Source organism: Temnothorax nylanderi, unplaced genomic scaffold (genome assembly GCF_030848795.1).
Source record: "Temnothorax nylanderi isolate EJ_2023f unplaced genomic scaffold, tnyl_v1.0 TNYL_tig0103_pilon, whole genome shotgun sequence".
Classification (NCBI taxonomy): domain Eukaryota; kingdom Metazoa; phylum Arthropoda; class Insecta; order Hymenoptera; family Formicidae; genus Temnothorax; species Temnothorax nylanderi.
In genome coordinates, this window is record NW_027249165.1 from 7,240 (window position 1) to 32,333 (window position 25,094).

General features: G+C 40.9%; 1 protein-coding gene across 1 annotated transcript in view; it reads left to right on the forward strand.

Moving 5' to 3' along the window:
* Positions 1–2,119: 2,119 nt before the first annotated feature.
* Sfl (N-deacetylase and N-sulfotransferase sfl) overlaps positions 2,120–25,094 on the forward strand; it is a 113,856-nt gene continuing 90,881 nt past the window's right edge. Inside the window, exon 1 of the mRNA XM_071711971.1 lies at positions 2,120–2,866. The gene's annotated coding sequence lies outside the window, so the exon portion shown is untranslated. The remainder of the gene's footprint in view (positions 2,867–25,094) is intronic.

Genomic DNA, 25,094 nt, shown 5'->3' on the forward strand with positions numbered 1-25,094 from the left:
ATCGACGCGTGAGAATAATGGGCGTGGAGTTATCTCACACTTCCTATCTCCGAAACGGTTCGGTCAGCTGGAATAATGCATGAGTAAAACTCGCTCAAAATATAAGGCAGATATATGATATCAGAACTAATGCACTATTGAACCTGCGGGATGATTACATCGCTGATAAGGAAAATTTCATCAGACTTTGAATTGAAGGCATATCGTCGAAAAAGTTGAATCGCAACTTTGCGCTTCCGCGAGTTTACGTTAGAGTTAATTATCAAATGTTTGGCGTCGAAGACGGAAGAGAAAGTTTATCTTTGAAATACATATAGATTGTTCGATAAATTTTAGATGCTTTATCGAGACAGTTTGCAAAGGTATCGGGAAAAAATCGCGCACAAGCTATTCATCCGCTAATTTCCGCTAAAAAAGAAGTATCTCAAAATTCATCGACAAACGTATCGCTGAATTTACATCTTTATAAACCTTTAATCCTCATTGCTCTTTACTATTGTATAAATGCATGTGTATATCTTTTTTCAAGAATAGTAAATTTTTCATTATAATTCTATACGCTGTTAAATTCGCGGCGTAATGTCAAATTATACTTAATTTGAGTTAATTTCAATTATTCATATAAGTCGCCATTCCTATTAAATCGTCTATAACTCGAAATTTGTCCGCTCCTTTTCAGTATATCGTTAATTTAACAAAATCAATGAAGTTAAAGTAATACTGTTTTATGTTAAAATATACCTAATAAATTTTGACACACATGGTTAAAAATAACAAAATGTTGTTTAACTCAAAAGGTATTGATTTAAATTTCATCCTTAAATATTTAACAGTGTATAGGCAACTTGAAAAAATCCCCAAAAAATTCTGGATACGCATTTTGCGAGCCGTTACGCTATCGATAAAACTGTTGCTGACGGAATCAATTCCCCTCTACGCTAATTAAACCGTTGCGAAAAGTCGCGCGAGTAAGTAGCGTGTCCACGTGCGTAGTGCGTACACAGACGAGCGTGCACCCACATACCGCACGCGCGCACGTAAGCTCGAGCCAAGAGGCTCGCCGAGCCTCGAGAGTAAAGTTCGCGTGTACGCGCGATAAGTTCACCTACGCGGTTCTACGTGACATATAATACGTAGAGCGCGCGAGAGGACAATCTCGGGCCCCGCGCCCGTCCGTCCGTCCGTCCAGAGACTCGCCCACGGCTCCCCTCGTATTTGCGACAGCCGCAATCGGCTCGCCGCGAGTGCAAGAGCGTAGTACATCAATATGAGGATGAGGATCGCGAGAGAGGCGAGAGAGATGCGTTTGGGCGCGACCGCGTGCCGAGTCTCGCGTGCGGCGCATGCGCGCGCCGCGCGTTCCGCTTAATCGCGCCGTCTCGCTTCAACCGACGCAACGCATCGCGCCGCGGTAAGTCTTCATCGCGCGACAACGAAGGAGCCTTCAGCCTCTTCTCTCCGTTCGACCAGCGGCGTCTCGCGCGTATAGCACCTCTTCCGCTCTCGTGTACGCTCTTCGTCGCGCCGCTGCTGGGCGCGCGTTCGTTATCCTTTTCACGACGACGTTTCTCTCGCTCTCGCTTGCTCGCGCTTCACTCACCTGCCGCCATCTTCGTCTGGTCAACCGCGCGCATCGCGCTTCTCTCCGTCGTAACACCGGCCGCGGTCTCCATCCCGCTAAGCTCGTCACCTGCTCTCGTTCTCGCACTCGTTCTCATCCTCGTCCCTCTCGCACGTCACTCTATCGCGCACTACCCACCGTCACGACCAACGGATCTCTCTCTCTTTCTCTCTGTCTCTTTCACTACCGCGCGCGTACCGTAGCGGTGGGGATCGGAGTATTCGGAGTCACGGAAGTAGTCTCGAGTGGCGGGGGAAGCCGGGCGGGCAGCCGAGTGGGAGCGAACACAGCCGAAGGGAAGAGCACGGTAGGGGAACGGAGCGGTGGGGGGAAAGGGTCGCCGCGGCGCGGCGCGGCGTGGCGCGGCGCGGCGGCCGACGCAGCGGCGAGAGAGAGAGAGAGAGAGAGAGCGAGAGAGGGGCGGACGACCCCTCTAGCCGGGCGATGCCACTCAACTGAATCCCCGCTCCGTTCCCGTTCTCGCGGCAGTCTGACGCCGGTCGCGCAGTCAGCATGGCTGGATTTTCGCGCAGTTTTTCGCCGGTCCTCCCGTGCTGAGGGCTCCGGACGGACTAGTACTCGAGCAACGTCGCACTTCGCTCGCCGTCGTCACACGCAGCGTCGGTCTCTCGCCGCGTTAACGTCGTCACGTTCCGCCTTTCCGTCGCGAGGCGCACGTAGCCTGGTGCCGTCCGACTCGCCAGTTTTGACCGGGAACCGAGAAGCCCCCGGAGAAAGGACGCCAGATGCTTGAACCTAACCTCCAAGCGCGAAGAAGACTGCCCCGAGGGAGCACGCTCGCAGCCGCGACGACTCGCGTCCAACGTGGCTAACTTCACGCGGGATCCGCGATCTCTCGCGATCGATTTCCGCGTGCGCCGTGCGCGACGCACGACCGCGAGGCACGAGCGAGAGACGTCGTGGACAGAGAGAGAGAGCGAACAAGACGCCGACGAGCGGCTAAGTTTCCGTGAGTTGCGTTCTTCATCGTCGGAACTCTCCGGGAGGCATCTCCGGCTGTACCGTGTGGTGATCGACGGCGAGAGGGGCGAGGGAGAGACGCGGTACGCGGTAAATGACAGTGCAGTGAGAGAAGGGACGGAAAGAAAGGCTCCGCTTCGAGGCGGGCAGTAAATTTTGACCTCGAGGGGAGAAGAAAGAAGAGATCCCCGGTCTCAGGATTCCCTGCATCTCCGCCCTCGTGCGCGGGGACTCGGCCGAAATTCGACGGAACTTTCCCGAACGGTGAGTCTTTACGATTTTTTTTGTCGAAACGCGCGCTTTCGAAGATTCGACGTGACAGTTCCGGCAGGCCGATGCATTCTCGTTTTGTTTACTAGCCGGACGTTTAAACGCGCGTCGTTCAATCGAGCGTGACGATACGACGCGCCGCATAAATAATGACCCACGACGACGCTGAATCGTAAACAAACCGCCGCACTTTTCAAACACGTGACGACGGACTTGGCGTAGCCAAGTGTGCGTGATTGCAGATACGATTATTATCGGACCGGTGCCAGATGTCGATTATAGGAGGATAAATAAACCGGATAATTCGTTTACTTGCCGATAAATAATCGCGACCTGCATTTTTTACCGCGCGCACCTGTAATCGTTGAAATTTTCTCAGCGTCTCATTTGAACGCCGTTTCGTATCAAACGAATAAAAAGCCGTCAAGATCGGTTACATTTAATATTAAACCCGCAACGATTCCATTGTCTGTTTTCCGTGAAGAAACGTAATCTCTCTTTTTCTCTCGTTCGACGCACGTGTGTCACCTATACGTCTTTTTAACGATAGATATAAATCGTGCTTTTTATCTCGGAGCACGAGAGGCGATAACTGAGATTCGCTTTATTTCTTTGGGCGCAAATCATCGTCGTTCATTTCCAGGAACGTTCGTTCTGTTCGGCCGAGACTTCGGCGCCGCTTAATAAGAGAGTTTGAAAATCATCGCCGAGCGAACACGACTCGCCGGCAGGCCGGCACGTTTGTGTTGCGCGAGTCATAATCTTCGATGAACCCGAGACACGGGATGGGGATCGCGAGGAGAGGCGACGCGTAGTCGCGAATCCGCATCATTAAGCCGCTGCTGGCTGCGAGATTCTTGGATAACGTCGACCACGTCATCGGATCGGGAGGAAGACGAATGCGTCGCGATAATGAGACCGTAAATTCCACAACTAGCTCGCGGCATTAAGCCGCGACCGTCGCGAACCGCGAATAGTCCGTCTTCATCACGATGAATTTAATTAACCGTGACTTGCGTAATTAAATATTCGGTCGCGCGCGCGAAAGACACGCGCTTCTCATCTCCTCACATATTCCCGACGAACGAGCGTGAATGGAAAATGAATTCCGCGGTGTATATTTCACATATTTCGTACCCAATCTCGTTCCAGCGGCTTATTTTTAGACGCGAGAGAAACTGAATAAAGCGCGGAAAGTGCGATGTATTGCTAATTATTCATTTGTCGCAACACTGCGCTTAAATTACCGTCGGAGCGAATAATAGCAAATCGAGATTGGCAAGGAGACGTCGAAATTAGTTCCAAATAGAAACGAATAACCAAATTTATCCTCTATTAACGATTTAAAATTACTTTTATATAGGTAAACGAAAGAGGGAACGTGATATGATACTATAAAATTAGATTGATATTGAAGTAGCGGTAAAAAAAAAGTATACTCGCGTACGATATAGATCGTATTTTACGTGACACGGCGCATTCGCTGTAATTAGATGCCGATGCATCTGGCGAGGTGGTTTTTATGCTTTCTCGTGATGGAGCGGACGGTTTACTAGCGACATGTTATGTCCCTCTGCTTTCCTGGCCGAGTGGAAGCATCTTTTCCGCGCTGACATGCTCGCCTTTAAACGCCGCTCTTCTTTAATGCGACGTCGTACGAACCCTCGTCAGGATCTACACCGCGGGGAGGTAGTAAAAATTCCACGTTTGTAGAGTACTTTTCAGTAAGAGGAACAGAGAAAGAGAGAGAGCAGGGTAGGCGAATAGGTTGAAAAAAGCTGAACAAGGAACGTCCGCTAACACATAGCCAGGGAGACTCTAAAGTACTGTTTTTAGCTACGCAAAATGCGAATTCAACCTGCAGCTTGTTTTCCTGTTTCTTTCGTTTAAGTCACACGTATCACGTGCCTCTCTCTTATGTTTTAGCGACATTACGAAATAGGATTAAAAACTTACAATTCGTGGAGCAGCTATTGGAATTTGTGCAAATCTAAACGATTGCTTATATGTATTGAGTGCGATTAATTCGTTATTAACCCTAGTTAGCCACACTTATTTTCGAGTCCTTATTTCGCCACACTCCGGTTTGTAAGACCGCTCGACTTTGTTGCATTGTCACTTTCAGTCTAATTAATATTTTTAAGCTTGTAATGTAGGAATTGGAAATGCAGAGTCTGAATAAGATTGTTTATGATATTATAATATCAAGGAAACTTCACTTGAGTTTAAACTGAACTTATTATAAGGAAACTAGAAGATTGTGTTATTATGTGAAAACTACGAAAAACGTTCAGCGGTGCACTGGACCGGAGTGTGGCGAGCTAGGGTTAAAAACTCTACTATTAATTTGCTGCTTTTCCTCTTTATTATTGAGTGGGGATTTGAAATATGAATTGGTGACGATACAGGCGGAAATCTTATAGCAATGTCAGCCTATTTAAAACAGTTGCGTCACGCCGTCTCGACATCGCGCATCGTAATGTAACATTCATAACGCCATTGAATTGTAATGAGCTTATGTCAATCGTTTTATTTCGCGCGATACAACTCGATACTCAGTAATCCAGTCTTGAGCGCTACGCACTCGTTACTATCCGGGCAAAGATATTTATTTCCCGCCTAAACGGAATTTATCTCAACGTTACCATCGAAAGGATTCGCTCACCGACTCCCGCATTCGCGTCCCGATCGTTACCGAAAATTGTTCCCGCGCGAGAGACTTCGACGCCGCATCTCGCGTGCCGTCGACCTCCCGGGCATGCCGCGGAGTCGTGGAAATTCCGGAAACGCCGATCCTGGCTGGCGAGCCGTTTTCGTGACATTTATCTCGCGGCAAGTTCGTGCTAACATTGCACACTTCTTGCCGGAGTTCGGATGCAACGCCCGGATAATTCGCATCGAGTTAGAAAGGTGGAGGAGAAGGCGGAGAAGGATGAGGAGAAACAGGCGAAATGTGGGAAAAGCTACAGAGAGAGGGAGAGAGAGAGAGAGAAAGAGAGACTCGTTCTTTTTCGGGTTTTGATACGAATTACCCGAGTTTGCCTATCCTGCCCTCAAGATTACCCCCTTTTCACGGTCGCCTTCGGCGCGGGAGACGCGCTTCCCGCGTGATGCGAAAAGTTTGAATGGCTTTCGTTACCGGATTTTCCGGACGACGCGCTTTGCTACATGCAAATTCGGAGTATTTTCCGCGCGCGCGCGCGCGCGCGACAGTCTTTAGGGACTTTACGAGGCGCTCCGAATTGGGTTCGCGAGCCCACGGGATTTTACCGGTGGTAACAAGGTACGCGATGTAAGAATCGTTGTAATCCACATTATCCGCATCGATCTATCCTTAGCTGCCTCGCCAGGCATACGTTACCTACTAATCAAATGATGCGAACGAATCTCGACGTATATCTGAGCTCGACAATTTGCGTGCAACGCGATTCTTATGCAGTCCGAAGCACGTATACTATTAATGATTCGTCATGCCTGCCTCATGTTCAATTAGAATTCAGCATCCGCGCTATGAGTAGTGATGCGGCTTGATACAACGATTACGAGATTATACGATTGCTTTAGGCTAAGCCAATGGCGTACAATTAGCTAGGAATTTACTTGTTAGAGATTGTTTTAAATAAAATCTTACCCTCTTCTCCGTAAGGCAGTTAAAACAAATGAGTAATTTTATTGTTGTTACATGTAATTACAAACTTGCGATATTAATTAAATAAAAATAATTTGCATCCTCAAAAACGATTGAATTATTTGATTAAAAGTATGAAAAAGATATATAATGGATAAAATGTGACAGGAAAGGTTTAATTTTATATTTAAAAATAATTTCTTTATTTATTTCTATAAAACCGATTGAAAACCAGAAGAAAACTATTTAAAGCATTATTGTCTAAAGCTAATAACTTAATAATAAGCGAAACAGGATTGATATAAATCTTATAATAAATTAGGGAAGATGCCATTTTTGGTCGGGCTGGATCTTGATAGCCCAATAATAATATTTCTGAATTTTGTATACTTTTTCAACACAATCAGTACTGCGCGTTGATTATATGTCGGTCTTAAAATACACAGAAATATTATTATTAGAACCTGAAGAGGGTCCGAATTTGGACCGAAACGTTGTGTTTTATTATTAATAAATTTGCCAGTTATGGTCAAGGAAGTTTGGTGATATTAAATTATTATTAGACTATCACACAAGATCTAGTCTGACCGAAAACGGCATCTTTTCTAATTAATTGTATAAAGCCAATATAATTCAGTTATTTGTTTTGAAAGCGATACAAATCTAATTTCGGAACAAAACAAATTTTTATGAGATATCGATGTAAAATATATATAAACCGATTTTACCGTCGATTTTTATAACATTCTCAAAAATAGACTAAAATAATAAGTTTATTTAATAGAATAATAAGTATATTTTCTAATTTGTTATCGAGAAAGCAATTTAATTGAACTTCAAATTGATTTTAAATTGAATTCTAAAAGCTGAAACTGTATGAAACTTGATTCTTAGTTATATTTTGCGATTCCACACAATGGTAATTTAATCAGGACTTAATTATTTGCATATTTAATATTTCGAAAGCCTTGTTACAAATACATAATAATAGTTTCTGCTAAAGACACATAAAATTAAAATAATAGTTAAAAAAAATTTGCGGTATAGTTAAGATACCCTGTATAGATATAACTTTTCTTCAGAAAACCATAAAATAACATATATGGCGCAGGTTTATTTATTACAGAAATGTCATAATAGAGAAATATTTTTACTCGAGCGGCATGTGTCATATTTCGCCAAATAGAAAATGTTCTCGAACAAAGAAGTAATCGTCCATTACAAATTCGATCGGCGCGTGTCATTATGCTGTACCGATCGTGATTAGCGTGTCGTGCGCCGAGCTAATTGGCTCGCTGTCAAGTTGCGTCCGCGCTTACGTGCGTCCGCGCTTCGCTCGTTCGATCGTACGATCGTCAAATCCCATGGCGAGTTATCGTCGCGTCGCGCGTTTATCCGCTTCCGGATTCGCGTACGATAATTGAGCGCACTCCAGTTCATGCCACGTTAAAACGACGAGTTTAACCCGCCAATAGCGCTGCTGGCAGCCTGCCGTCGATATCCGTATAATGTCGCGATATAGCGGCTCCGACCCGCCGCCACTATATACGTTCATCGGCCCGAGGAACGGGAGCGTAGGCGATGAACTCCTTTACCGCGCCTACGGTATTATCTTAAGTTGGCACCGATATACGCATGAATTCATCGCAGAGCAATCGCGTTTGCCCGTTGTGCGTTTCCCTTAAGCCGATTCTATCAAGTTTTCCATTCATGGTTGTGAATCGCGATGATACATCTCGTTTCTCGCTGTTTATTTTTATTTTCAATAAGTTTACTTTTATGCATTAAACGAGTGACGTATGCAGATATGTTTCTAAAATGTTAACAAGTTTATTTTGAAAAGATAACGTTATGGCGCAGTGTTGGATATGAATAAATGAGAGCTATATACTTAAATAAATGGAAGACTTTTTAATATAAAATGAAGAGATTTGAAATAACATTTATTCAGTAATTTAATATCTATATTTGTATAAACAGATCTGAATTTTCACAGAAAATAATATATTTATTTATGTTATATTATGTCGTAATAATATCTCTATTTATTTTTGTTCTTTATTATAATATCGAAAAACAAATTGCGTTAAATAATATTTAATAATTATATATTAATTACTGAGTATTTATGAATTCTTTTTTTAAAAGTTGTTTACAAGTAATTTTAATTTATATAAAGATATGAATTTTTGAATTTGAAATTGAAATTATTAATTCGAAACTGAAAATTCTTGAAAGTCTTGAATATCTTGTATAAAAAATTTGGCTTAGATGTTTGTGTATTTAAAAGTTCTTGAAGATAATATTGTTGTTTATATCATTGTATAAATAGAAAGTTGAAGTAATAACGTAATATGTTGGAAAATAATAATATATTTTTAAAATATTAAAGATTTTTAATACTATTCAAGACTATCAAAATATTCAAAATTTTTATAAAAAATTTGTCGGATTTGAATAATATTCAGAATAAAAATAAAAATATAATGAAAAATTTTCATTATGTATTTGAAATTATTCGAGGTGTTTTAAATTTATCACTAATATCTTTTTCGAAATGCATTACATTTTCCAAAATGGAACATAAATATACTAATCTCGTGCGTTGAATTATTGTTCACTTATCATTTGTCTGCTTGATTTATTTAAATAAAAAGAAAATAAGAGCTCGCAACATTTTAATATGCTGAATCAAAAATTAAAGTTGAGTGAGATGAAAAGAGATTGCTTGGCATTGATGCCAATTAAACTGAGTTGTCAATCATATCGTTTGTATACCTTCGTTTCATCGCTCTTAAACGAGATACGATCTCGAGTCCTCTTAAAAAGTGCTCGGAGTGATAAATCAAACAAGGGTTCTCTCTTCGCCTTTGCCTGTACCTCGCAAGAAGCTCCAGCCAATAAGAGAAACTATATATTCTTCGCAATATCCACACGTCACATGGCATATAATTTTCCAATCGTCAGGCGCGCGTGAGCTCGTCGAGGTACGCAAAAGACTCGTTCGCGTGAGGAGCGCAAGGACACGTAATTCGAAGGCGCGTACGATGAAATATCGAGATTCTATCACGTCAGGTCGGTCGGTCCGTTTGGCCGGCCCTTCGGAGGTAACCATCTCGCGCGCGCGCGCGCGCGCTCGGTCGATCGCCTCTCGATCGGGAAGTAAACGAGTTCCCGGGGCGAACGCTCGCTCGGTTCGGTCAAGCAAAAGCGAGGGAAAAAAGAATGCGATGATAAGGAACGACAGGCGAAGGAAGAGAGGGCGGTTACGGGAAAAGAGAGGCCGGCAGGAGGAACATGATGGCAACACGCATACCTGGCGTGCACTGACTACCCGCCTATCCTGGGCTAACTCGATTGCCGCGACTGTCGCACAATACGTTGTTGACATAACACGAGAGTCGGTGTGTATTTGTCACTCTTGAGTTCGTTGACCCAATTAAAAAGCCGCGTTTAGAACCGGTAACTGGCGTCGTTGCAGTCTCAGTTGTGCACCGTTGTAGCTTTCGCGTCCTCCTCGCATTTTTGAAACTTTCCGGGAAAGATCGTAGAGCTTGCTATTTTAGTAGCTCATACGCCGAAAAGCCAGCGAACAACAGTAGTTACGGAAAGTCTTGGTAGGGTTGTAGCTGCTGTTATTTTTAGAAGCCCGTGGTGCGAATATCCAACTCGGCGGTCAGACGGCATTCTTGAATTAATTATAACGTATCGAAAATTGCCCGCGTGAGCGCATATATCGATTATTTTGCCGCAGAACATTTTGTCCTAGTTCAAACTGTTTACTATAGGGTACTTACACCTCCTCTTCTAACCATAGCTTCCATGACAAATCTAAAATTAATCTCGTTAATAGACATCTAAGTTATTATAATTGTCAAAATATAATTTATAAACAATTATAATCGTTGTTTACTTTTTATTACTTTCCGAATTGAGAATCAGTTTTGGTACTAAATTAACTAATCCGGATTCGTAATTTCACACGAAGGATCTGAGAGAGGTTGTCGACCTACGAAGATCCGTTGATGAAAGTAAGTGTGTAGCCACTGTTTAAATTTGGAATGTGGCGCTCCACCGCGGCTTGGAAATACCGCCGCGTATATATATTTTTGCTTTTATATCACACGCACATATGTCTAAATCTGCACGTCAAAGGAATACACGTTACGTACAAGTAAGCGCGCTGACATTAACAGCGTCTTGAAATGATTATGCGGTTATAATTGCGACTGCGAGGAGCATTGAATAATGGAAACGGGGTCCGTTTTATCGGACTTACAAGACGGACGTAAATTTACAAATAGAACTGAAATATTTTCTTTGTCAGTTCAGACGGAAATAGTTAATGCTCTTTCGGGCAATAAACAACAATGCGCGCGTTATTTACATTGCTCATTACGCAGCTGCGCTATGTACAATAGAGTTGCGAACGTAACCGAAGGATGAGCCGACCGATTGAATTGCAGGAAGGGTGGTCGTCTGGGTTATAAATCATAGCCATTGTATAATTTAATTACGTTTTCGGTAATCGGCAGCTGCAATCGATTGCGCTCAGCCGAGTGTAATTTGCAAACCTAATCGCCTGTTGCGGTCCGCGCGTAAGGTATAATACCAGTTTGTCAACTATATTACTGTGTTTGATAAAGTTCATGTTAACGTGTCCATTAATGCAAATCGCGTTTCAAACACTCGCGCGATGGAAGGAGACGCTGGGTGTTGTTGGTAAACTCCAATTAAGGCGCGTTGTTAAAAGCTAATCTAGACGTGTCATTCACCAACGACGATTTCTACGTTTTATTTTTACTCCTCTCCGCGGTAGAAAAATATATTTTATTACCATAACAGGAAATGCAATTTAAACCTGTATTAAATTGCAAAAAAGAAATGCATTTCTCAATTATCAAACTCGTTAAATCGATGAACCTATTGAAGAGCACGCAAATTTATCAAATTACCGCTACTTTGCACGAATTGGCCGAACCAATCAGGCGTACGTAATAGGCGGACAATGTAATCGTCTTAACTTTGATTTTCCGATCGGTCCTCTTGCCGCAGACAATAGCGGATAGAGTTTCTAAATTAAACAGTACCACAAAGTTACTATACGCGAGCTTTAATGCTCGGATACGTTCCATCTAGGTACGATTCGGTTATCACACATGCAATTTAATTTTATCTCAAAAAAATATTTTGCGGTGCGGTCCAGAGGAAAAAGATTAAAAAATTGTACGAATCAAATAGCTAGAATAAAACTTTATACATAATTAAATAAGTTTAAATAAATACACGCTATATTCTATAATATTTCGTAAATGGAGAAATAGTCCACGCAACATTTGCATCGGAATGTAATGGATCTTATGTTATATCGCATTTTGCAAAACGCTTCTCTCTGACGAGAGAGAGCATTCAACTCGCCATAATGCGTCAATGAACCTTTATGCATCCAACATGCGGAAACGTTCCTAATGTTTACTCGCTTCCCGATCAAGTCGCGCTTGGTTGCACAATATTCGCAGATAGTGCGACATGCGCGTTGCGGCGACCGATGCAACGACGTGCTGATGATACTTGGGATTGACCTGACTGTGACGTGTGTGACCTGACCGCGGACGTATCTCGTCGTACCCGAAATACCAATATTGGATACGAAATTGTCATTAGTGGTGCGACGGTAAATGATTCGCTGTGACCGTTACACAGACAAAGTGGGCGCACATACGAACCTAGAGAAAGATGAAACATGCTTTGGTTCATGATCGACCTGGTTCGGCCAGCCGAAAATTACTCCGACGTATCGAGACACGGCTATTGTCGACGATATGATGTTTGTGGAATGGCAATCTAGTTCGATGTATTATATATGTTGTTCAAACTTCGATACAACGCTCTATTATGGCGAATGAAGACTATATCGGGATCGATCGTGGCTCTGAGCGAGTAAACTCTATCTAAGGAATTGACAAGCGCACGGCGAATTTCGCAAGAGGTAAACCACTGACCAGAAATATCTGGGGGGGGGGAGGAGTAAACTCGGATTATTGCAAGCCGTACGGACAAATGGAAAAGGGAAGAGAAATGACAAAGAGCCCACAACCCAACGAGCGGTCGCGATAAATAAACCGCAAAATTTGATCCCTGTGCTTGTCGGAGTAAAATATCGACTCATTTCCTCCGATAACTCGTTTTCGATCGTCCGTTTCACGATCAACGTGAATCTCGCGTCCATGCGCGATAGATATAAAGCGGCCGCGTGCAACGGAAGGACCGTTTACGAGGAAGGATCGCTCGCGAATCGCTAGTCGAATTTAGCGGACGCGTTTGAATAATCTCCGCAATCTGCGTTAGCTCGCTTGCACAATGCTCAATCAGTCATTCCGCGGCTAAAATAGATCGCGCATGTAAACGGTGTATTATATCTGTTTCGTGCACGTCATTGTCAGAGAGAAGCTCTGCTTGGAGAACCGGTAGATGAAAAGCCGGCCTAATATCGAACTCTGATAACCGCAACATCCCTTTATCGAGATTCGGAAACTGATCTCTGACTAATCTCTGAAAATTGGCTATAGAATTAGCAGGTTCAATCTACCTCTGAGATTTCTTAGTTCTTGTGTACTTTTTTTACATGTTAATTACAAATTTGGGAATACCGCGCTTACTCCGAATACGAGACGGAACATTATACTCAGAGACTATCAGGGCTCTTAGAAAACGGAAAGGAAACAAGCTACCTCGTAGTCATAATGCTCCATTTAAAAGTATTGCGAGGCCGACAGTGAGATTACAGCTGTCGGCCGTCTACGGTTAAGTAATCGGTGACATAACGATGCAATTCAAGATCTTTCTCCGTCCCCCTTGTTCCCGTCTGCCTGCGGGGAAAAAGAACGAGTCGATGGCGAGCGAGGGGAATGTGCAGCGGTTCATTGGACGATGAGCAAACGCATCGGCGACGCAGCTGCGATAACAAAGCGACAATCTATACTCAACGAGGTGAAGCGCGCAAAGACATTCCCCGGTTACGTCCGACGTCGTCGTTCATCGATTGGATTTACGGTTGTTTTCACTCATCCGTGACGTACTTACATCACTTCGAGCTGGAAGTAGCTAGCTCTTAAGTATCGGTACCTTTTCTTCATCTTCCTTTACAGCCTGTCTATATCCACCATCCTTGGCCATTATCGTTGGATTCAGCAATTACATTTATGGTCGTCTCTCCTCTCAGAATTTCAGCTCGTGCGCTAATTTGAATAATATTATTTAACTTACTCGCTTTGCCGGAGTTTGTTTATTACGATCTGTACCTACTCGGGTTGGGATTAAATCTCGAGTAATATCGTCACGACCGTCTTGATCGTCGCATAATTGCGTCGCGGCGCATGTTAACATATAAACACGAATGTCACAAGAGAGAAAGTCGACTGAGCTCTCGATAATTGAAAGTCTCGGTAGTTTTCCCTATCTTTGTCTCGTTTTTTCAAAAAAAGAAAGTATAATCGGCTATTTTTTAACGGCGCAAAATTCGATTGTTGGTTATATGGTGCTTTAACGCCCTTGGAATTAGAGCAAACGCAACCAAAATCGGATTGGTTTCAATTACCAACCTCTACGGTTTAACGCAGTTGTGGAAAATTTGTACGTTTGTTGAAATAACCGGACGAGCCCTTTTCCCCGAATGCTCTCGCATTCAGTGCGGTTTATTAACTTTTCGACTATCACGCGTTGGTATAGAGTATAGACTATAGAGTGAGTGAGTTCACCTATCCGATTTCACGGATAAGCGAACCGCATTGCCCAAACCAACGGTAGAGTATTACTTTTAATTGAAACCAGGTAAAATATTCGATTACGCTATCGCGACTATTGGTGCGTTTCGTAATAATCAGAGGAAGATTATTTTCAAGTTATTCCGCTGCTTCCATAGTTTGTACTTCTATTTCAAAATACTGAACTCATTCTACCGTTAATTATCTCGTGATCCAATGTTTAAAGACATTGTATATTTCTTGTTTGATAAGAAATTGTTATGAATATATTTCCTGCTTGTATATATGTTAAGATCCGCACTGCTTTTGATATTCTTGATATACTTGATATACTTGATATACTTGAACACAAACAATTTTGATGTGCTCTTAGATTCAACCGGTGGATGATATTACAATGGCCAATCCGCGAAAACATGTTACTGTATATAGCGAAAATATTTTACCGCGATGAAACAGCCGCGGGACCGCAGACGGACACCGACTGTAGTTATGCTGGGCGAAATCGTGGCGAAACGTTTACAAAATCGGATTGTTTTCAATTACCAGCTGACGCCGGCTCGGCAATCGCGGGAAATTTGTAGTTCTATTGAAACGGCATGCAATTTTTCGTTGCTGATGCCCGCAATATCGCAGACAGACACCGCGCGCGCGCGTGTTACCGTACGTTGCTTTCATCCGTTGACTTCAATCAACGCGGAAGTGTCGGGAAAGCCGGTGTGTGCTCCAATTGCCGACCGTCCGTCGCGCCCACGTCGATCTAACCCGATCCACGCGCGTACATATACAACCGGTTCACGGTTAAGCGAGCTGTAAATACAGTCATTAAGCGCGGTCCACGCGCGCGAACCCACGCATTCGACACACATTTGACCGAGTGCACGCCGCGCCGTGGCACACGCGAAAAAGGAACGGTGGATAAACGATCGATCTCTCGTCACGCTCGCCGAGAGTGGATCGGCTGGTGTTGCGCGCGGCTTTAAGAGCTCGCACTTCAAACATGTACGCCTAATGCGAAACATCCATCAAAGTGCTTGCTTTGAAGGGCTACATATAATAGCATTAACAGTACAGATACACGATGTTCTCCTATTCGGGATAGACGATGATGTTACGCGTTTTATCGAGTGTTTCTGAAAGAATCTTTTCGAGACTGTGCATTATACTCGATCGTTGAATAGGTTAACGGAGTATATAATTATTTAGGTAGTTTATATTTTCCTAAAACCCCACATAGAATTACCAAAACTATACGATTGAAGATTAGAATTTTTTAAGCTCGATCATAAGGACAATAAATTTATTTAGTTCGATGTTCGTTTACATAAGTGATATACATATAGGTAATATATTGCGAGTTATAAAAATACTTTTTTATTATTACGAATATTGGAATAAGTTTTAATCTCTGCGATACATATAACGTATTATTAATTATTTATTACATAACGTGACCCAGTTTGTAAAAATCAATCTATTATGTGTAATTCTTTGAAAATTTGGAAATTCTGTTTCTGTCCTTATTTTCCACGATGTATGCACATAATAAATCCTTCCATCAGTCGATGTTCTAATACAGTACGAACTTTGAGATTACACTGTCAAAGGAATTACCGTCAAAGGACGAAGGGCGCTGTTTCCGTTATAGACGCCAGGAAACATCACGCGCGCGTGCGCTGGCTCGCGGATTAACGGTCGTAAATCGTTGCCTTTCGTACATTACCGCTCGGCTATGCACGTCGCGGAGGTACAGAAAAATTTGCCCTAACAGCGCGGGATTTATTTATTGCTGGACCGGTGCTGGACACGCGCGGCAGGCTGTGCCGGTTATCTTGACGCCGTAAATCTGGCCTAGCAACGCTTGACACAGTTTTCACCCAAGCATCATCGACATGTATATAATATAATCTATACACGTACATACACACATACATATATACATATTTATATACAAATATATGTTGGCCATATAAATGTTGAATGGCTGAGTATAATAATCTGTAGTAATTCACTAACTAGATAAATGAACTATGAGCCTCCTCGCCACGTGATAATATAGTACCACAAATTATCGCGTGTGCACCCGCTATGTACGAAACAATCTTTCTCATCGTTGCGGTCGGCTTCATCACCGCGCCGTCACACACACACACACACACATGCACAACTGCACTTTTCACTACTTATATTTATTAATCATCAACGTCAAATCGGGAGCGCAAGGTTTCACCGAGTAATCACGCTATCTTCTAAAAACTATTTGAGTAACAAAAGATATTACACAGAAAATGTGATGGATTGAATAGTTCGCAAGAGGAAACGAATTAAGATTGGTTCTGATGTACTCTATTTTGACACATTTCAAAAACGCGATTTTCGTGCGACTGCTAGAATTGCAACGAAATTCTGTTATTGAATCGATAACATATGATGCAGTAGGTTGAGAAGGGAATTTAGAATATTATTTTGAATTCAAGTCATACATATTTTGATCTCTTGAAGAAATAGATTTTTGCAGATCTTATAAATCTAGATACTCTAATTATAATATTTTTAAATAATTATATTACATTTTTATTTATTAAATTGATTTATTATATATTTATTTACTAAATTATTATATTTTTTGTTCAAAATAATATTTCTCGAAACGCAGCCGAGATTTATATTGCATATGTTTTCTTCACAAGTAATTTATTACGGATTAATAGACCTAGTGATTAATCCCTTAACGTATTGATTTTAATAGAAAAAAAGAGAGGGATTAAGTATAATTTATTGTTTCTATCATCTCTGTCTCTCGCTGAGATAAAGTGTGATAGGTCAGGGACACCCGGTATCGTAAGCCTGGAGCCGCTTTTGGGCTTCGTCAGTGCCGGCACATACCGAAGTGGTACGGGTTTGGAGCGCGTGTTGCGCGCTCTCCGAATGCACGGACAATAGTTTCGCGACACGAAATGCAAATAAACGCGACAGACCCCGTTAGAAGCGTTGTCGTCCGTGTCAGCTTCATAATACGGCAGAACTTTGACTCGGAGTTGTCTTTGACTCGAACGGGCGCGGATCTTGATGCTGCAGCCCGGGAGTTGGCGGAACAATTGTACCTCGGGACTCTCCTAATGCTTCGTCGAATTTGAGGCGGTAACACCTTTGTTGACGTGTTCGCTCCTCAACGAATTGGTAGTTCCTTGGATTCCCCAATAGTTTCGAAAGTTTCAACCGCGCATCACGTGCATCGGTGCGCGAAAAGCGGCTTTATTTATTTAACTGCGCTGTAAAATGGGCAAAAGTATTAAAGGTATCGATTATGTGTCTTAATATATAATATCTCAGGTTGCATGAAATGTACGATAACGTAATAAAATTATTTAATTCCGTCGGATATTTCTGCTTACATTTTAATTATATCAGGCGTATGATTACGCATATAATTCATCGCTTAATATAGGCTGCATTCCGATATTTATACTGTCAGCAACTGTCAGTACCGAAAATCTATACACGAAAAGAACGGTTTTGCTGAAGTATTAAAAAATTTAACTAGATAGATCTGAAAATAATTTTGTTGCACTGTTAAAATAATTATAGTAGATCGCTGAAGTATGATGATAATGCTATAAAAAATTTTGACATTTATCAGTTTGAGTGTTCTACATAATTATTTTGATGATCCAATAAAATTATTTTCAGATCTGTATTTAGCTAAATTTTTAGATACTTCAGCAAAACCGTTCTTTCTGTGTAGTATACGTAAAATATAGAAAAATATACATTTTTAGTACTGACAGTGAATATCGGAATCCAGCCAAAGATGCAACGGCAAAAAATCATATTGGTTTTTATACAATAAAATCCAACGAATGTAGTACTTAATAAAACAAAAGATCTAAAAATACATTTTTTTCCTTCGATGACGATGACGTATTGTTTAAAAATACAATCGTGAGGTACACAATATTCTTGCAGCGCACCGCGCAGCGGAACCTAGTTAAGGATCAAATTGCATCTCAAATTGCGAAAACTATTTCTTTGTTCCTCGCGCAAAGGAGCAGAAGCTCCCAAACGGTACAAAAGCAGCGCCAACTTCGTCGCATGGCGCGCACTCTTCCCTTTCACGAACGAGCGTCTGGTGCGTATTCTTCCGGAAGGAAAACTGCGAAACGAGCGGAGACGAGACGTTGGATCCCTTCGCCGATATCCACGGATCACGCTTGCAGCGTGCATTTCCTTGAGTAAAAAATGACAAGCATCATTGACTTTTTGTAGGCAATGCTTGACACATACCTCGGACATAATCGCACAAGTTTATGAATAGATTTCGTTGCAATTTCAAAGTTGCGATTAGCTCTAACGATCGAATTATATTTAAAAATTTTGTTCCTTAACTTGGGAAATATTTACGCGCTATATGCCACTTGGATACAGTATATTGATGCGCTAACGTTGACATAAACAAATTTACTTCAGGAGTAAAGTGCTTTTTGAAGCTATTACTATTGCAGCATTGACACACATACCTACACAATTTATTTTGAGAACATTTTATATATTATTATATTACCCTATAATCTCTATATATAGCCTATTTAAGAAACAATTAAATGTATTTCTGGTATTTTAAAAATTTTTTTGCATTTTTTTCACACAAGAGATTGATTTTATGTCTAACACAAAAATGTTAATAATATTATTTTTTTAGTACCTCCGATTACTTAGCGTGCTAATAAGTATGCTTAAGAATTCTGCTACGCTCTTGAGATTAAAGTGAAAGTTTTAATAGTAGAAAAACCTATATAACTTTATAAAGCTTGTATCTTAAGCTTGTAAACTTCGGTATGTTTACCGAACCGTAGCCGTTAACTCTCGGAAAGTTTCCGAATTCCGTATCGAGAAAAGATTTAGCTCTCGAGTAAGAATGCGAGGTTTGTAACAACGATGTAAGTCAGGCAACCATGGAACGTGATTCATGACGTATACCGTAACTGTACCCTGCGATCGGATTAAACTTGATGCCTGGCGCACTGGCGCTGCCAATACCCCCGTCGTTATACAATATCGACGTGCCACCGATAATAGGTCCAAATTTACACCCTGCTACGATGAGATATGACCCTTCAAACTGACATATTCAAGACTTATGCAGGCTCCGCTAATCAGACAGTCCGCCGATTGATCCAATTTTAAGAATCTAGATTCTCTAGAGTAAACGCGCCTCTGTGTAATTAAATCTTACGTTTGATAAATTATAATCGAACTTTAATATGAAATTTAACTTGATTAAGAACTTGATTTTTGACGCCATTCGTGCAAAAAATTAAAAAGAAACTTTCTCAATAACAGCCAATCCAATTTTAATTGAACTAAAAATTGTATAAAAATAGATTCCCGATATTAGTTGTCACAATGTTATTATCTATCGTAGTGTTTTTATCGAGCAAAATTCTGCCTTATACATATAATGATGATTCCGATAAAGCTTTGTCTCCGATCGCAAGATCATTTATGTCCCTTCCGCTTCCGTAATTACACGCACGTATCTCCCTCGATCCGGTGTTACGTAATTGGTACCGTTTATGTCATGATTAACACGCACGGGCAGTAAATACCCGTTACGCCTGGCTAAATGCCATCGATCTCTCGCGCATGGCCGAATTACGCGATTAATTTCTAATGCGCGTGCCCGCTAGCAAATCGACTCGACGACCGGCTGCGCGAGAACTGCGCCAAAAGTCCGGGACGTCTGTTTCACAAGGACATTCAAGTTTTAACGGAGGACTTGCGAAAATCGATCGCGAGCGCTCACACATATATACAGGTGTCTACATAGGTGGACGATACGAACGTATATCTACGTCGCACTCGTTGCGCGCCGTTAATGACACCGGGTCGAAGTGGCGGCAAAGTGGTGGACGTGTGGCAGTCGTGTTAACGAGTCTCCGATAGCGAGCGGGGTCGACAGCTGTTAACGTGCAATTAAAATGGCGAGACAGAGAGAACCGAGGGAACCGCGCGGCCCCCGAGAGCCCGACGTAAAATCGTCGCGCAACGATGCACGCCCGCGTCTACATGGCAGCCGCGACTTGCCTGCGCGCGTAATACCTGCATCATTAACGGCGGACGCGTTGCGCACCGGACATGCTCGCCTAATTAGGCCGACTAAAGCGTTTGATTATCGGCACGTGCACCGAGATAATGGCGCTGCAGCACCCGTGCTTCGGCTACGTGATCGAAACCAGTGTCTCGGTCAACGCAACGGTCAACGCGAGATCCGATTAAAACGTATTTCGCGCGCGCGGCGACGGTCACAAAATCGTCACAAAACGTAACCCAATCCAATCCAATTGGGTCTCTTTTTATTTCGCCTCTTTTCGTCTTTATCGGTCCGTTTTAGAGTCCCCGACTCTTATTACCGTGATCTTCCACTAGGTTTCCTACAGGCAGACAGAAGAAGCGAGGGAGCACAAAGCGCAAACTCTCGCCCTTACATCATTAAACTTGTTTCGGTCGAAATACTCTTCTCTCTCTTCCAACTACTCTTTCTCCAGACATTTTTTTTATCAGAATCGACCATCCTTTGACGCTGTGTGCCTCCTCGAGTTCTTTGACATCGCAAACCTTTGACCGGACTTTGGACAGCAGCCGTGATCATTAAGAACAGCTAGCTGATACCGTCTCAAGATTAAATCGCCTGTGTTGAAGTATCGAATTAAGCGATATCATTTATCATTGATGTTTTTTGTGGGTCCATTTAGCTTGAAAAAAAAAAACGCGGCTAGATATTTTGTATTTCGCATAATATCAATCCAATCACTATATATGTTTCATCTTATATCGCAGTTCGGCGATTTGTCGATGATGTATCGTCGCTCCGCTCCTTCGTTGGTCCCTTAAGCGAACACTTATCACGATCACCGTAACGCCCCGATAGTCGTCCGACGACCTTTCGGTATTCCGAACCTATCGATACTCTCCAGAGATCGCGATAGACCTCCTCTCTCGTAATATCCTCACCCTCTCCGGATTTTCCCTCTTCTTCCCGCATATTCTTGTCGCACTTTGCGCCGCTTCTTGGCGCCCGCCATCCACCTTCGCTTCTCCGCCCTCTTTTTTTTCTCTCATCTTCCTCTTATCCCATATGCGACCCGTCTCAGGTACCCTATCGCGCTCTTCCTCCGTCGCAATCGATCAGCCGGTACTTTATCACGACGCAACGTGCGCGCACACACACTTTATCGCCGGTGCCCGCGCATTATAGCAATACGTCAGTGCGGTTTTGCCGGCATCAATTGCCATTCAAATCAGTGCTGATCGTATCAGCGTGTCTCGGACAGGATAACTACTTAAGACGGAGGGGAAAAAAGGAAGAACATCGAAGACGCGTTATCGATATGTCAAAATCGGAAGAACGAAAGAATCGATTGCTTTCTATTTCTTTCGAATTAACACGTTACTTATCTGTTACGATACTAACGAGTTTTGTATATCTTATCGTATACGTCACAGTAGAAATTTTATTATCGTAAGCATATAATGATAATACTGCGTAATATGATTAAATAACAATATATTCTTACGTATGTTGAATTGTGCAGTTTTTATTTTACATTGTTATTTAACTATATATATTATTTAAAATTTTATATTAAGTGGTATTTCTTTATAAATATTTTTAAAAATTTCGATAACGCTAATCACTAATGATCACTGAAAAGTCAAGCGCCAGTCACGAATGTTCACCATAGCAGTCAATGTGTTTAATGATGGTGAAAGTACTAACGAATGGAGGTACATTTGTGTCGTCCAATATTATTCATATTATCATTTATATCGAATTTATCATTTATAATGAATCATGTACGAAACGCAATGTTGATGATTAATCATATTTTTTTTTTCAACCTTATCAAAGTAGCGAATTTATGCACATATCACTCGCAATAACCGAGAGCTCTAAAGCTGTCTGCAATTTGTTGCGACAACTTTACATTATTAACGTAACATTAAATTATTGAATAAAACGAAAAAAAAAAACAATAAAAACATGTTACTGATACAATAGTCACAAAATTAAGCTTGGCTATTGAATTTAAGTCAGTTATTGAATAACACGTATACAAGAGTATATACATATGTTTTATATGTTTTATTGCGTTAACTATACTATTTAAATAATAATTGAAATGGGAACTAACAATTGAAAATTCGTGTATATTTTATGTGGCAATGTTAACATTTCCCCGATCAGTTGTACCGAGTGCGCAAATATGTGCTTTCAATACATTTGTACACTGAAGAAAAAATTTATTATTTGCGAGAAAATAGATTTCTTTGAATTTAGTTTTCTAATTCAAAGAAGTATTGGATAGATTTATGAAAACATTTTTCTGAGTTTAAAATATTTTCTTGAATTTACTTAATACTTCTTTGAATTTTAAGGAAACTAAATTTAAAGAAATCTATTTTTTTGCAAATAATATATACATTTTTTTTTCAGTGTACATGGTAGATAAAATAAGGAATAAGTGTGTCAAAATGTGTGGAACAAATTTTTTTCGACTATAATGGGAGAATTAGAGCGCATTGATGGAGTAGTGAATATGGAATAAATATCGAATGTTGATTTTAAAGCATCGGTGCATGTGAATATAGAAAGCGGATTTTTTTCAAATATTACCTCGAGATGCAGAGATAAACATGAGATGAAATAAAATCATTAGAATCCTCGGCGAATCCCGCTAATCGCATTATTCCGTTTTCCTCTTTCATCCTATTCGGAAAAATTACGCTTGTCAGAATGCGAGCTGAAAATAATAGTCAATTGTACGGTTGCAAATTATACGATTCTTTTATATATAACTCTATTTTTTATTTATATATTTTTCTCCTCTATAGCGTAATCTCTCTTTTCATTTTCATATACTCTTGCTATTGATAAAGTCATATAGTATTCCACATACGAAGTGTATCTGTTATAAACATCACCTCGTTTTAGACTTGAGTTTATAAAACGAGTGGATATTGAAAAGTTAGTGAACAATAAACGTTGTATCAAGGCCGCATCGCGTCACTAAACATTGAAAGTTTTGAGGACAGAGTCTCCGAACACACTCGGTACAACGCGCTTCTACAAAACAGGAAATATAATAGGGGATGGAGCTTTTGTTACAATTTCGTGTCAAGGCTTTTAGCTACACGTGCTTGTATTATTAATAAAGCGGTACAAGTTCTGTTTACGGCGAAGGCTTTTTTTGCATAACGAAGGAATTGCATTGTGATTAATATAGAAATAGATAATTTGTTTATAGAAATTATTATAATCAACATTCTATAGGGGAGACCGGGGCTATCTGTCTACGGGGGCTATGTGTCCACAGTACTGCTATCTCAAGTTTTAAGAGACAGATGTCTCTACCATTGTAACAAGTAGTTGAAAAATGCCCTACGTAAGATATTTAAATGTTGTTTGTTTTCTTGCGATGTCTCTCGCAGACGCTATATACGTTAAAAGAAAAGCGAAAACAATTATTTACATTTTTCGACGGTCGAAAAATTTGCTGTGCAACAGTACTTTAACTCAAATTAAAGTAAGCAATTCATAATATTATCAATTAATATATAGTTATTATATAGGTGTGAGAAGCGTCAAATCTTAATTCCGCATTATCTAAAATTGGCAACATGTTAAAGACTGAAAAACGTGGTCGGGGCTATCTGTCCTATTTTTGATGGGGCAATGTGTCCACACTTCAATGACGAAATGTTCTCTTATAAATAGATAATGGTGCGTAACTACAAAAGAAAGACTTACCTTAAGACGGATAAGGTAGACATATCCAATTAAATTACATTTAGAGCGATTAAAAGAATAAAAATTGAGCGAGAATTTTTTCGTAAAAACAGCGTTAAACTTTGGAATAAATGTTCGGGCTCTCACTCGCTACTGGAAAAAAGTGACCTACGAGCAACTACTTGATCCTGCGATTCAAGAATCGTCACCAAATTTTTATTTTAAAAATACACGTCAAGTTAAATATATGAGTTTGTCTTAAATTATTGAGTATTTTCTATTCCAAACGCTGCCGAGGATAAAGTAAAGGCCCCAAATAAAAAAAAAGATTAAAGAATTGAGGGGACAAAAGAAACTCATCACATTGATTTTGCAACGGACTCAAAATCAGTTTGATGCCACCGTATATAAAGAAAAGTCAGCTCTACGCAGGAAACTTGTTAAAAAATCTACACAAAGTGCCTACTACTTCTCTGACTCCAACGACTAGGCAGTTTTTTCAATATTATATATTAATAATAAATAATATTATTGTATAAATAAGTATAGAAATTAATATAAATAATATGTTTTTTATTATGTGGACAGATAGCCCCGCATATGGGGTTATCTGTCTATATATAAGTATTTGTATGAACAGTGTGAAAGATCTTAACATACAGTGACTCACGAAACTGATCAAATTAATTCTATCATTGTTACGAATTTCTTTTAAAAATTCATAAATACGAGGATATCTGTAGGTCATAGATATTTATATATTATGTTGATATTGAAACATTATTTTTGTCGATTGCCTTTTTCAAATTAATTAATTACAGATAATTGTTGTGTAGTACATTTGATCAGTTTCGTGAGTCACTGTACATGATCTTTTTACGAGTCATCCGCCGGGAAGTGTGAATGTCGGATTGAAAAGATGAAAAAACTCCGTATAAACTTCTTAATATAATTTCATATTTCGCCTATCAATCGTTACGTTCCCGTATGAAATATCGTGAAAAACATTCATTAAAAATAATAGTCGAATAGTTATTGGGAATA